Source organism: Scyliorhinus torazame, chromosome 7 (genome assembly GCF_047496885.1).
Source record: "Scyliorhinus torazame isolate Kashiwa2021f chromosome 7, sScyTor2.1, whole genome shotgun sequence".
NCBI lineage: Eukaryota > Metazoa > Chordata > Chondrichthyes > Carcharhiniformes > Scyliorhinidae > Scyliorhinus > Scyliorhinus torazame.
The window spans coordinates 271681562-271695287 of NC_092713.1; the positions used below are offsets into that span (position 1 = coordinate 271681562).

Genomic DNA, 13726 nt, shown 5'->3' on the forward strand with positions numbered 1-13726 from the left:
GCTCCAGTCATGTTCGCCCGAGAACAGTAGAAGGGAAAATCCTACAAATCACGATAAAAGATGTGATAACTAGGCACTTAGAAAATAATAGTAGGATTGGGTAGTCAACAAGGATTTACGAAAAGGAAATTACGTTCGACTCGACAGACGTGTTGCGAATCTTTTGAGGATGCAACTATCAGAAACGATAAGGGAGCACTAACTGGTGTGGTGTATTTGGATTTTCAGCAGGCTTTTTTATAAGGTCCAAAAATAGAGCAATGGGATTTGGTGGAATATAGTAATATAGATTGACAATTGGTTAAAGGACAGAAAACAGCAAGAATAATACACTGCTGACATCTTAACTATTTTCGAAGAAGTCGATAAACGGCTGCCATCTTCGCTCCACAGACCCTCTTAAGGTGAACTTTATTTTCTCCAGCCTGAGGAAACCAAACCCCCGGTTTTCGGCGCTCCCGAGCCCTGCCATCCCAATAAGATCCGTCTCCGGGCTACCAGGGAGGCAAAGGCCAAGACATCGGCCTCTCCCGCCCCTGGACTCCCAGGTCTTCTGACACTCCAAAGGTCACCACTTCTGGACTCGGAAGCACCTTCACCCTCAAGACCTCCGGCATAACATCGGTGAACCCCTGCCAGAATCACCCAAGCTTCGAACATGCCCAAAACATGTGGACATGATTCGTGGGCCCACCCGCACACCGCCCACACCTATCCTCCACCCCTTCAAAAAAAACCTGCTCATCCTGGCCACAGTCATATATGTCCTGTAAACCACCTTGAACTGGATAAGGCTAAGCCGATCAGACAAAGAGGGCTATGCGTTCACTCTCCTCAAAGCCTCCTCCCACAACCCAGCCTCCACCTCCCTGTTCACAATCGATATCAATGATTGATCTGCTCCTCTCAACCACTATAACCTGTTTCTTCTGAACTCGCCGCACTCCGCTCTCTCAGATCCAACCCTGACTTTGTCACCAAATCCCCCGACAAGGATGGGGCTGTTGTTGTTTGGCATACTGACCTCTACCTCACAGAGGCCGAGTGCCAAATCTCAGATACTTCCGCCTGGACCATGACCCTACCACCAAGCATCAAGCCATTATTTCCAGGACTGTCACTGACCTCATCTCCTCTGGAGATCTTCCCTCCACAGTTTCCAACCTCAAGTCTTCCAACCCTGGATGGCCTGCTTCTACCTCCTCCCCAACATCCACAAGCATGACTGTCCCAGTAGGCCCATTGTGTCAGCCTATTCCTGCCCACTGAACTTATTTCTTCCTATCTTGATTCCATCCTCTCCTCTTGTCCAGCCCCTTGCCACCTACATCCGTGTTTCCTCTGATGCCTTACAGATCAACAACTCCCTGTTCCCCGGCATTAACCACCTTTTCTTTACTGTGGGTGTCCAATCCCTCTATACCTCCATTCCCCACCAGGATAGTCTGAGAGCTCTCCACTACTTCCTCGAACAAAGGCCTGAGCAATCCCAATCCATCACTACTCGCCTCCATCTGGCTCAACCTGTTCTCTCACTGAACAACTTCTCCTTTAACTTGTCTCACTTTCTCCAAACCAAAGATGTGGCTATGGGTACCCACATGGGTCCCATTTTTTGTCTGTCACTTTATGGGATATGTGGACCATTCCCTGTTCCAGTTCTACTCCGGCCCCCTCCCACAAACCTTTTATCTGAACATCGCCAGCTGTTTTGGTGCCGCTTCATGTTCTCTTCTGGACCTGGAAAAATGTAGTAATTTTGCTTCCAATCTCTACCCCTCTATCACCTTCACATGGTCCATCTCCGACACTTTCTTTCCTTGACCTCTCTGCCTCCATTTCTGGGGATAGACTGTCCACTAGTATCCATTACAGGCCCATCGACTCAAACAACTACCTCGACTACAGCTCTTCACACCCCACATCCCATTCTTCCAGTTCCTTTGCTCCCGTCACATCTGTTCCGATGATGCCACTTTCCAAAACAGTGCTGCTGACAGGTCTTCCATCTTCCTTAATCATGGTTTCCTACCCACTGTGGTCGACAGAGCCCGCAACAGTGTCAGACACATCTCCTGCACCTTTGATCTCACCCTTTCCCCTCCCTCCCAGAATCAGGATAGGGTCCCCCGTTGTCCTCACCTTTCCCCCCACCACCGTCCGCCAGTTCTGTCAATTCCAGCATGATTTCACCACCAAACACATCTTTTCTTCACTCCCCGGTCAGCATTCCACAGGGGCTGTTCCCCCCGGGATAACCCGGACCACTTCTGGTCCACTTCTACCATCACCCCAACAGCTCACTCTCTTCCCACAGCACCCATGCAATCTCAGAAGATGCTACACCCCTTTAGCTCTTCCCTGCTCACCATCCCAAGGCCTAAACACTCTTTTAAAGGTGAGGCAGCGCTTCACGTGCACCTCCTTCAATCTGCATTCGCTGCACCCAATGTGGTCTACTCTACATTGGAGAGACTAAACGCATTGACTGCTTTGGAGAATACTTTTGGCCCGTCCGCAAGCAGGACCCAGACTTTCCTGTCATTTGCCATTTCAACTCAACGTCAAGCTCTCATGTCCACATGTCTATCCTTGGACTGCTGCAATGTTCCTGAGAAGGTCAGTGCAAACAGGAAGAACAGTACCTCATCTTCCCATTAGGAATGTTACAGACTTCCTGACTTAACACTGTGCTCAACACCTTTTGACTGTGAACTCTCTCTTTTACCTTCACCCCATTTATAAATCTGAAACTAAAAGAGAAAATGCTGGAAAATTTCAGCAGGTCTGGCAGCATTTGTATGGAGAGAAAAGAGCTAACGTTGCGAGTCCAGATGACCCTTTGTCAAAGCTAAAAGGCATAGAAAGTGGGAGATATTTATACTGTAGGGTGAGGGAATGAAAGATGAGTCATCGCCACAGAAACCAAGGGGAAAGAGTGCTAATGGCAGTCCCCAGAGAGAATAAAAGGCGTGAAAGGCCAAACAGCAGAGAAACTGATCCTATTTCCAGTTCTCTCTAGCTTTGACAAAGTTATCCAGACTTGAAATATTCACTCCTTTCTCTCTCCACAGATGCTGTCAGACTTGCTGAGATTTCTGATTCCAGTATCCACAATAATGTGCTTTTAATCAATAAATTGAATGGGAGGACCAAATATAATATTTCTAAATTTGCTGATGAAATTTGCTAATTTGCTAAGACTAGTGAGTTGTGAGTTGTGAGGAGGATGCTTCAAGAACATTTAGACAGGCGAAGTGAAAACATGAAATTATCCACTTTGGAAGAGAAAAGAGAAGTGCAAAGTATTTTTTAAATGGGGAGAGTTTGGGAAATGGTGATGTCCAAAAGGACTGAGTGTCATTGTACACAAGCTATTAAAAGCTAACCTGTATATACAGAAAGCAATGAAGAAGGCAAATGATATGTTGGCCTTAATATGAATTAGAAGGAGTCGGTCATTCAGTCCCTCAAGCCTGCTCCACCATTCAATAAGATTATGACCCGATCTGATTATGCCTCAATTCTACATTTCCATCCCCAGAAACTTTTGACTCCCTTGTTAGTCAAGAATTTATTTCCCTCTGCCTTAAAAATATGTGGTGACTGTGCCTCACTGTAATCCGTTGTAAGAGGATTTGGGTACAGAGTAAAGCGGTCTTGCTGCAATTGTATGCAGCCTTGGTCAGATGGTACCTGGAGCATTGTATACAATTTTGGTCTCATAGGGTGAGTGCAATGAGGAAGGAGGGAGCTGTTCCGATGGGAAAGTCTTCAACTGAATCAAACTGGGACCAGAGTCCTGGTGAATCACATAACTAGGGCTTTAAACTAAAATATTGGGGGGTGGGGTTCAGTTGTAGGAAAATGAGAAAATCAAAGTTAAAGAAAGTGAGAGTGTAGGTTAATGATGAGGACTTTAAATGAGTTAAAGGGGCTGAGGGCTCAGGAGAGGTTAGTAAAGTTTCCGGAACACGTAGTAGAACAGGTTTGGAAAGCAACAGGAATCTAACTTCAGGCACAGCAAAAAAGGGGACAGATATGAGAAGGGGGGTGGCCAACGCAGGACTGAGGGTGTTGTGCCTAAATGCACACAGTTTATGAAACAAGGTTAATGAGCTTGTTGTGCACATTGAAATTGGTGTGTACGATGTTGTGGGCATGACAAAGCTGTGGCTGCAAGGGGATCAGGGCTGAGATCTAAATATCCAAGGATATGGGTCCTATCGAAAGGACAGGCAGATGGGCAGAAGAGGTGGGGTTGCATTGTTAAGAAATTAACTTGGATAGCAAGAAGCCATCTAGGGTTGGAAGGTAGAGTTGAGGAATCGCAAAGGAAAAAAGACTCTGATGGGAGTTATGTACAGGTCTCTAGCAGTAGTCAGGTCGTGGGGCAGAAAGTAAATCAGGGGGTCAAAAAGGCATACAAGAACGGCAATATTATAATAGTCATGGGGAACTTCAAAATGCAGGTGGACTAGGAAAATCAGGTTAGTAGCAGATCCCAAGAAAAGGAATTTGTGGATTGCCTACGAGATGTTTTTTTTTGAGCAGCTTATGATAGAACCCACTACGGAACAAGCAATTCTGGATTTGGTGAAGTGTAATGAGGCAGACTTGATTAGGGAAATTAAGGTTAAGGAACCGTTAGGAAGCAATTCTGGGTTTGGTGATGTGTAATGAGGCAGACTTGATTAGGGGGCAATGACCATAATATGATAGAATTCACCCAGCAGTTTGAGAGGGAGAAGCTGGAATTAAATGTAACAGTATTACAATTGAATAGCGGTAACTACAAAGGCATGAGGGAGGAGCTGGCCAGAGTTGATTGGAAAGGGAACCGAGCAGGGAAGACAGTTGAACAGCAATGGCAGGAGTTTTGGGGACTTATTCGGGAAGCACAACATACATTCATCCCAAGGAGGAGGAAACATGCTAAGGCAAGGAAGGACAAGGCAACCAAGGGAAGTCAAGGACAGCATAAAAGCAAAGGAAAAAGCATACAATGTGGCAAGGATTACTGGGAAGCCAGAGGATTAGGAAGCCTTTAAAAGCAAACAGAGGACAACTAAAAAGCATTGAGGGGCGTGGGGGAGAAGATGCAAAACAAGTGTAAGCCAGCTAGTAATATAAAAGAAGATTTCAAGAGTTTTCTTTCCATAGATTACCATAGAATTTACAGTGCAGAAGGAGGCCATTCGGCCCATCGAGTCTGCACCGGCTCTTGGAAAGAGCACCCTACCCAAGGTCAACACCTCCACCCTATCCCCATAACCCAGTAACCCCACCCAACACTAAGGGCAATTTTGGACACTAAGGGCAATTTAACATGGCCAATCCACCTAACCTGCACATCTTTGGACTGTGGGAGGAAACCGGAGCACCCGGAGGAAACCCACGCACACACGGGGAGGATGTGCAGACTCCGCACAGACAGTGACCCAAGCCGGAATCGAACCTGGGACCCTGGAGCTGTGAAGCAATTGTGCTATCCACAACGCTACCGTGCTGCCCCGATGTATAAAAGGTAAGAGAGGTAAGAATGGATATTGGACCATTGGTGACCACTGGAAAATGAGGCTGGAAAAGTAGTAATAGGGAACAAAGAAATGGCAGAGGAACTGAATTGTTACTTTGTATCAGTCTTCACAGTTGAAGACACCAGTGGCATACTGATGGGCCGAATGGCCTCCTTCTGCACTGTAAATTCTATGAAAATTCTATGATACCAAAACGCAAGAGTCAGGAGGCAGAGGTGAGTGTAGTGGCCATCATTAAGGAGAAGATGCTGAGGAAACAGAAAGGTCTGAAGGTGGATAAATCACCCGGACCAGATGGACTACACCCCAGAGTTCTCAAGGAGATAGCTGAGGAAATTGAGGAGGCATTGGTGGCGATCGTTCAAGAATCATTGGAGGCAGAGAGGGTCCCAGAGGGTTGGAAAATGGCTGAAGGAACACCCGTTTAAGAAGGGAGGGAGGTAGACAAAAGGAAATTTTAGGCTGGTTAGCCTGACTTCGGTTTTGGTAACATTTTAGAGTCTTCTATTAAGGATGAGATTTAAGAGTACTTAGAAGTGGATGATAAACTTCCGATTGCGGCTATGCCTAGGTAGGTCGCACATTCGGCAGCTCCCGCTGAGAACAGACTTTTGGGCTCTCCAGAGGGGCCCCAACGGCAATTGTTCGACGGCTTCCAGTGTGGGAAGGTGACAGCAAGGTCCCCCCGACATTATATGGATAGGACCAGGAGTGGAGCGGTTAAAAAAGTGATCCTGGTGCAGCGAAAAGTGCGAGGGAGGAAAAGCAAGATGGCGGCGGGTGGAGACCAAGCAGCGTGGGCGCAGTGGTCGCAGGAGCAGCAGGAATTTCTTAAACGCTGCTTTGAGGAGCTGAAGACAGAAATGCTGGCGCCAATGAAGGCGGCGATTGAGAAGCTTGTGGAGACACAGAAGGCCCAAGGGGCGGCGATCCGAGAGGTGCGGCAAAAAACCTCAGAGAACGAGAACGAGATCTTGGGCCTGGCGGTGAAGGTGGAGGCGCACAAGGTGCTGCACAAGAGATGGGCGGAAAAATTTGAGGACCTGGAGAATAGGTCGAGGAAGAATCTTCAGATTCTGGGTCTCCCTGAAGGAGTTGAGGGGCCCGATGCCGGGGCATATATGAGCATGATGCTCAATTCGCTGATGGGCGCGGGAGCTTACCCGAGGCCCCTGGAGCTGGATGGGGTTCATCAGGTCCTGGCAAGGAGACCCAAAGCCAACGAGCCGCCAAGGGCTGTAGTGGTGAAGTTCCACCGCTTTGTGGACAGAGAGTGTGTCCTGTGATGGGCCAAAAAGGAGCGGAGCAGCAGGTGGGAGAACAGGGAGATCCGAATTTACCAGGACTGGAGTGAGGAGGTGGCTAAGAAGAGGGCTGGTTTCAACCGGGCTAAGGCAGTACTCCATCGGAAGGAGGTGAAGTTCGGGAAGCTGCAGCCAGCGCGATTGTGGGTCACATTCCGAGATCGGCACCACTATTTTGAAACGCCTGATGAGGCATGGAACTTTATCCAGTCTGAAAAGTTGGATTCAAAGTGAGGGCTTGTCGGGGGGATGTTTACTGTGTTTGGGGAATGTTCTTTTTCTTTGAGTGCTGGGTGGGGATGGGTGAATGGATTTGATGTGGGGGCTGTGGGAGAGTGTGGGCGTCGGTGTTGGAGGGGCAGGGCCCCACGGAGGAAGAGAGGGGGGGGGTGGAGGCCCGGGGATGGGGAGTTGGGGTAAGGCCGCAAAAAGGAGCTGCGCTAGAGGGGCGGGGCCGATTCAGGAAAGCGCGGGCTTTTTACCACGTTAGGGAAGGATGGGGGCGGGGCCGGGGGGAAGGGCGCTGCTGGAGAGGAGCACACACTGATTGCCAAGGGGTGGGGGGATTCTCACCCTGGGGGGGTCGATGGAATGGTGGGAGAGGCCAGGGTCAGCAGACTTACGGGAGTGTCATGGGGGGAGCAAAATGGCTAGATGAGGATCTAGCGGGTGGGGGGGGGGGGGGAAACTGGGTTGCTGCTGCATTTGCCAAAGGGGAGCTGAAAGTAGGCAAGGTAGTCGGGGCGGAGGTCCGCCGCCTGGGGGACTGGAGGGTGCGGGAGGTGCGGGCACGTGGCTGGCCTAGAAAAGGAGATGGCTAGTCGGAGGGGGGGGGGGGCAAGTAGCCCTCCAATCTGGCTGATAACTTGGAATGTGAGGGGCCTGAATGGGCTGGTCAAGAGGGCCCGGGTGTTCGCGCACTTAAAGGGACTGAAGGCAGACGTGGTTATGCTCCAGGAGACACATCTGAAGGTGGCAGACCAGGTTAGGCTGAGAAAGGGATGGGTAGGGCAGGTCTTTCATTCAGGGCTGGATGCGAAGAACAGAGGGGTTGCAATACTGGTGGGGAAGCGGGTGTCGTTCGAGGCACTGAATATTGTTGTGGACAAGGGAACGGAATATTCAGCCGTAGCCATCTCGGACCACGCCCCACATTGGGTGGAGCTGGAGTTGGGGGAGGAGAGGGACCAGTGCCCGCTGTGGTGCCTTGATGTGGGACTGTTGGCTGATGAGGGGTGTGCGGGCGGGTGTGGGGGTGTATTGAAAAATATTTGGAGGCCAACGACAACGGGAAGGTGCAGGTGGGGGTAGTCTGGGAGGCATTGAAGGCGGTGGTCAGGGGAGAGGTAATCTCCATTAGGGCCCACAGGGAGAAGAGAGAGAGAGGTTGGTGGTGGAGATTTTAAGGGTGGACAGGAGGTATGCAGAGGCCCCCCGAGGAGGGGCTACTTAGGGAGCGACGGAACCTCCAGACGGAATTCGACCTGTTGACCATGGGGAAAGCAGAGGCACAGTGGAGGAAAGTGCAGGGGGTGACGTATGAGTATGGGGAGAAGGCGAGTCGGATGCTGGCACATCAGCTTCGTAAGAGGGAGGCAGCGAGGGAGATTGGTGGAGTTAAGGATAGAGGGGGGAATACGGTGCGGAGTGCGGTGAGAATAAACAAGGTATTTAGGAACTTCTATGGGGATCTGTACAGGTCTGAGCCCCCAGCGGGGGAGGAGGGGATGCGACGATTCCTAGATCAGCTGAGGTTCCTGAGGGTGGAGGAGGAGGAGGAGGCGGCTGGTTTGGGGGCGCCGATTGGGCTGGAGGAGCTGGCTAAAGGATTGGGGAGCATGCAGGCGGGAAAGGCCCCGGGGCCGGATGGGTTCCCAGTTGAATTCTACAGGAAATATGTGGACCTGCTGGGCCCGTTGCTAGTGAGGACTTTTAATAAGGTGAGGGAGGGGGGGCCCTTGCCCCCGACAATGTCCAAGGCGCTGATTTCTTTGATCTTGAAGCGGGACAAGGATCCATTGCAATGTGGGTCGTATAGACCGATCTCGCTCCTCAATGTTGACGCTAAGTTGCTGGCGAAGGTGCTGGCTACGAGAATTGAGGACTGTGTCCCGGGGGTGATTCATGAGGACCAGACGGGATTTGTGAAGGGTAGGCAGCTAAATACAAATGTGCGGAGGCTCCTCAACATGATTATGATGCCCTCGGTGGAGGGGGAAGCAGAGGTAGTGGCAGCTATAGACGCGGAGAAGGCCTTTGATCGGTGGAGTGGGAGTATCTTTGGGAAGTGTTGCGGAGGTTTGGGTTCAGGGAGGGGTTCATCATTTGGTTCAGGCTGCTATATAGAGCCCCAGTGGCGAGTGTGGCTACGAACCGGCAGAGGTCGGAGTACTTTCGGCTGTACCAGGGGACGAGGCAGGGGTGCCCCTTACCCCCCTTGTTGTTTGCACTGGTAATTGAGCCGCTGGCCATGGCATTGAGGGAGTCCAGGAAATAGAGGGGATTGGTCCGGGGAGGAGGAACACCAGGTGTCGTTGTATGCCGACGACCTGTTGTTCTATGTGGCAGATCCAGTGGAGGGGATGGCGGAGGTCATGCAGATCCTTAGGGAGTTTGGGGACTTTTCGGGGTATAAACCCAACGTAGGGAAGAGTGAGCGCTTTGTGGTTCATTCAGGGGACCAGGGAAGGGGGATAGATGAGCTGAAGAGGGCAGAAAGGAGCTTTTGGTACCTCGGGATCCAAGTAGCTAGGAATTGGGGGGCCCTGCACAAGCTCAATTTGACGCGGTTGGTGGAGCAGATGGAGGAGGATTTTAAAAGATGGGATATGCTGCCACTCTCACTAGCGGGTAGGGTGCAGTCGGACAAAATGACGGTCCTCTTTGTGTTCCAGTGCCTTCCCATTATGATCCCCAAGGCGGTTTTCAAACGGGTAAGCAGGAACATCATGGGATTTGTGTGGGCGAATAAGACCCCGAGGGTGAAGAGAGTGTTTCTGGAGCGTAGCAGATACGGGGGGGGGGGGGGGGGGGGAGTTCTTTTGGGGTGGCGTTTGGGTGAAGGTAGGGTTTTTTTTCCCTATTTGGGTTCTTAAATGTTATATGGGGGTTATTGTATATGGGGGAAATCCAATGTATAATTTCTGATTGTTGTGTTCTTGTTTCTTTCTTTTTGTTTGGGGGGGGGTTGATGAAAATTGGTTGAAAAAATTTGAATAGATATATTTTTTTAAAAAGTGGATGATAAAATTGGCAGAGAGTGGGGATTAATGGGGTCCTTTTAAGGATGGTAGTCGGTGTCTAGTGGCATTCCACTGGGGTCAGTATTGGGACCACAACTATTCACCATATACATGAATGATCTGGAAAAAGGAATGGAGGACGTTGATGTCAAGTTGCAGATGATACAAAGATATATACAGGGACAGGCTCTGTTCAGGAAGCAGGTAGGCTGCAGAAAGACTTGGTCAGGCTGGGAGAGTGGGCAAAGAAGTGACAGATGGAATATAATGTGGAAAAGTATGAGGTTATGCACTTTGGTAGGAAGAATAGAGGCATAGACTATTTTGTAAATGGGAAAAGGCTCAGGAAATCAGAAGCACAATGGAACTGGAGAGTCCTAGTTCAGGATTCTCTTAAGTTAACATGCAGGTTCAGTTGGCAGTTAGGAAGGCAAATGCAGGGGCGGCACGGCGGCTTAGTGGTCAGCACTGCTGTCTCACAGCATTGAGGACCCGGGTTTGATCCTGGCGCCGGGTCATTGTCCGCGTGGAGTTTGCACATTGTCTCCGTGTCTGTGTGGGTCTCACCCCCACAATCCAAAGATGTGCAGGTTAGGTGAATTGGCCATATCTTTTTATTAAAACAGTAAAAATATATACAAGGCCGAACAGTACAAACACTAATTTTGTGTTGGAGAAACAGGGTACCCTCCCCTCAGTACTAAAGTACGGGAGAGGGGGTAAGATACTCAGATTATTAAAACAGTTCACAACACAGTTGCACAAAAAAAACAAATGGTACAAGCCACACTAAACTGCCCCTTAAAAAAAAAGGAAGACAAATGCAACATTCGCATTTATGTTGAGAGGGCTCGAATACAAGAGCAGGGATGTACTGCTGAGGCTGTATAAGGCTCTGGTCATTCGGAATATTGTGAGCAGTTTTGGGCCCGTATCTAAGGAAGGATGTGCTGGCCTTGGAGAGGATCCATAGGAGGTTCACAAAAATGATCCCTAGAATGAAGGGCAGTTGGGGGACTCTGGGTCTGTACTTGGAGTTTTGAAGGATGAGGCGGGATCTCATTGAAACTTACAGAATACCGAGAGGCCTAGATAGAGTGAGGATGTTTCCACTGGTAGGAGAAACTAGAACCAGAGGGCACAGCTTTGGACTGAAGGGACGTTCCTTTAAAACAGAGATGATGAGGAATTTCTTCAGCTGGAGGGTGGTGAATCTGTGTAACCTATTGCCGCAGATGGCTGTGGAGGCAAATCACAGTGTCTTTAAAGACAGAGATAGATAGGTTCTTGATTAGTAAGGGGATCAGGGGTTATGGGGAGAAGGTAGGAGAATGGGGATGAGAAACATATCAGCCATGATTGAATGGCGCAGCAGAGTTGATGGGCCGAATGGCCTAATACTGCTCCTATGTCTTATGGTCTTAAGATTCACCAGATTAATCCCTGGGATGGTGGGATTGTCCTATGAAGGAAAATGGAACAGACTGGGCCTGTATGCTTTAGAGTTTCGAAGAATGAGAAGCGAATGCACTGAAATATAGAAAATACCTACAGGGTTCGACACGGTAGGAACAGGAAGGTTGTTTCCGTTGGCCAAGGGCTGGGGGGATTAGGAACTAGAGGACACCATCTCAGTATCAGGGTTAGACCATTTAAGACTGAGCTGAGGAGGGACTTCTTCACATTGAAGGTAGTGAATCTTTGGAATTCACTAGCCCAGAGGGCTGTGGAGGCTTAGTCATTGAGCATATTCAAAACAGAAATCGATATATTTCTACATATTCAAGATACCAAGGGATATGGGGATGATGCGGGGAAATGATGTTGAGGTAGAAGATCAGCCATGATCTAGTTGAATGGTAGAGCCGGCTCCAGGGGTCAAATGGCCTACACCTGCTCCTATTTCCGGAGTTCCTAAATTGGTAGCCTACTGGTAAATATTGTGCCAATATTAAAATAATCTACTTGGAGTTTTGAGCAATGAGACATCCAATGAACATTTATTTTCACAAGGTAAATGGAGTTCTGTACTTAGTTTCCTCTAATCAGGGCACACGTGTCATGAATGTAGGGAAGACATTGTATGTATTTGGTGCAGTGAGGGTTTAAAGCCTGGGTTAGTGTGTGTGTGACTGCTGCAGTAGTGTTTTTAAAGATCTTGGTTTGTGGCAGCACGGTGATGCAGTAGTTAGCACTGCTGCCTCACGGCGCCAAGGACCGTTTCGATCCCAGCCTCTTGGCCATGTGGAGTTTACACATTCTCTATGTGCCTATGTGGGTCTCACCCCCACAACCCAAAGATGTGCAGGGTAGGTGAATTGACCACGCTAAGTTGCCCCTTAATTGGAAAAATAAAATCCTGGTTTGTAAGACAGCTTGGTGTTTTGGAGCCAGAAGCGCACTTAAAGCATTGTAAAAGTTTGTGTGAATGGATTTTTATTTATATTAAGAGGATTCCCTGCAGAGTACTCAATTAGAGACTACGTTCAGTTTAGTACGATGATATAGTTAATGGGAGGAGTTAAGGGGTGAAGCAGTCATGTGTTAACGATGAATTTGCGGCTGGAAGGTGAGCTGAGAAGATTTTCTGAAGAAATACAGCCAGAGATTCTGCATTATTCTAATAGAGGGGGGGGGGGTAAGGTCTCTTTCTTTTAATCAGTCTCAAACGATCTCTCTTTCTCAAAGTGGAGTATTCAAAACATCTATGTACAGCAAGTATTTCTGGGTGCTAACTGTATTTAAAAGTGGATCGGGATCGGAGATGTTTTTGTTGTTTGAGTGGAAATAAAGATAGCAGTTAAGGGTTATTGTGTCACTCTATTGATTCACATTGTTTAATAGGTCATTGTAAACCATTTTCTTGTGTGATATTTTAATGCTGTGATAGTAATAAAGTTTGTTTTAATATACCATATCCCTATTTTGTGTCAAATCACTCCTGGAGCAAGGTATCCTTTCCTCACATTCTTTCAAAATTAAAATAAAATATTGGGGTTTCGGTGCAGTGTCCTTGCCACTGCTGGGGTCTGGTCCGGGATTGTAATACACTACATAGGATGTATCGTACTTCAGAATCACACAGGATCTTTTATAGGGCAGAATCATACAGGAACACACACAGAATAAGTTTTTAACCACTGAAGTGCAGCAAAATAAATCCCAGAATCATTTCTGTCCAAATTACATGACTTCAATAAAATAGCAAAGATCTGGGTTGGTCGTGGGAACTGGCAGGATACACTAGGCAGCACAAATGGAAATGGGAAACTATAAACAGAAAATGTTAAATTTCTCTATTATGCAAAATATAGTTAGAGTTCGAAATGCTGAGATTACTTCGGTCCAGCTTTTGTAATCTGTACAAGATGTTTGTGAATTTGCCTCCATTTCAAGGCAATAAATCTCAAAATTATAAGCTTTGTGTCATTCCACAATACTTTGTTACATAGTACGCCTGACAGTATTTATGGAGATAGAAACAAAGATAATGTTACAGGTCTGTGACCTTGCATCTGAACTGGCAGCAGATACTGCCAGAACGTCTGTGAATTTTGACCATTTCCGATTTTAGTTTAGTTTTCTAGTAGCCGAATAATTTAAATTTTGTGTACATGGCACCGATGATAATGGTGATCTT

General features: G+C 48.2%; 1 protein-coding gene across 3 annotated transcripts in view; it reads right to left on the reverse strand.

The window, feature by feature from the left end:
• Positions 1 to 13726, reverse strand: part of fnip1 (folliculin interacting protein 1) — a 195368-nt gene that overhangs the window by 24401 nt on the left and 157241 nt on the right. The window lies entirely within an intron of this gene.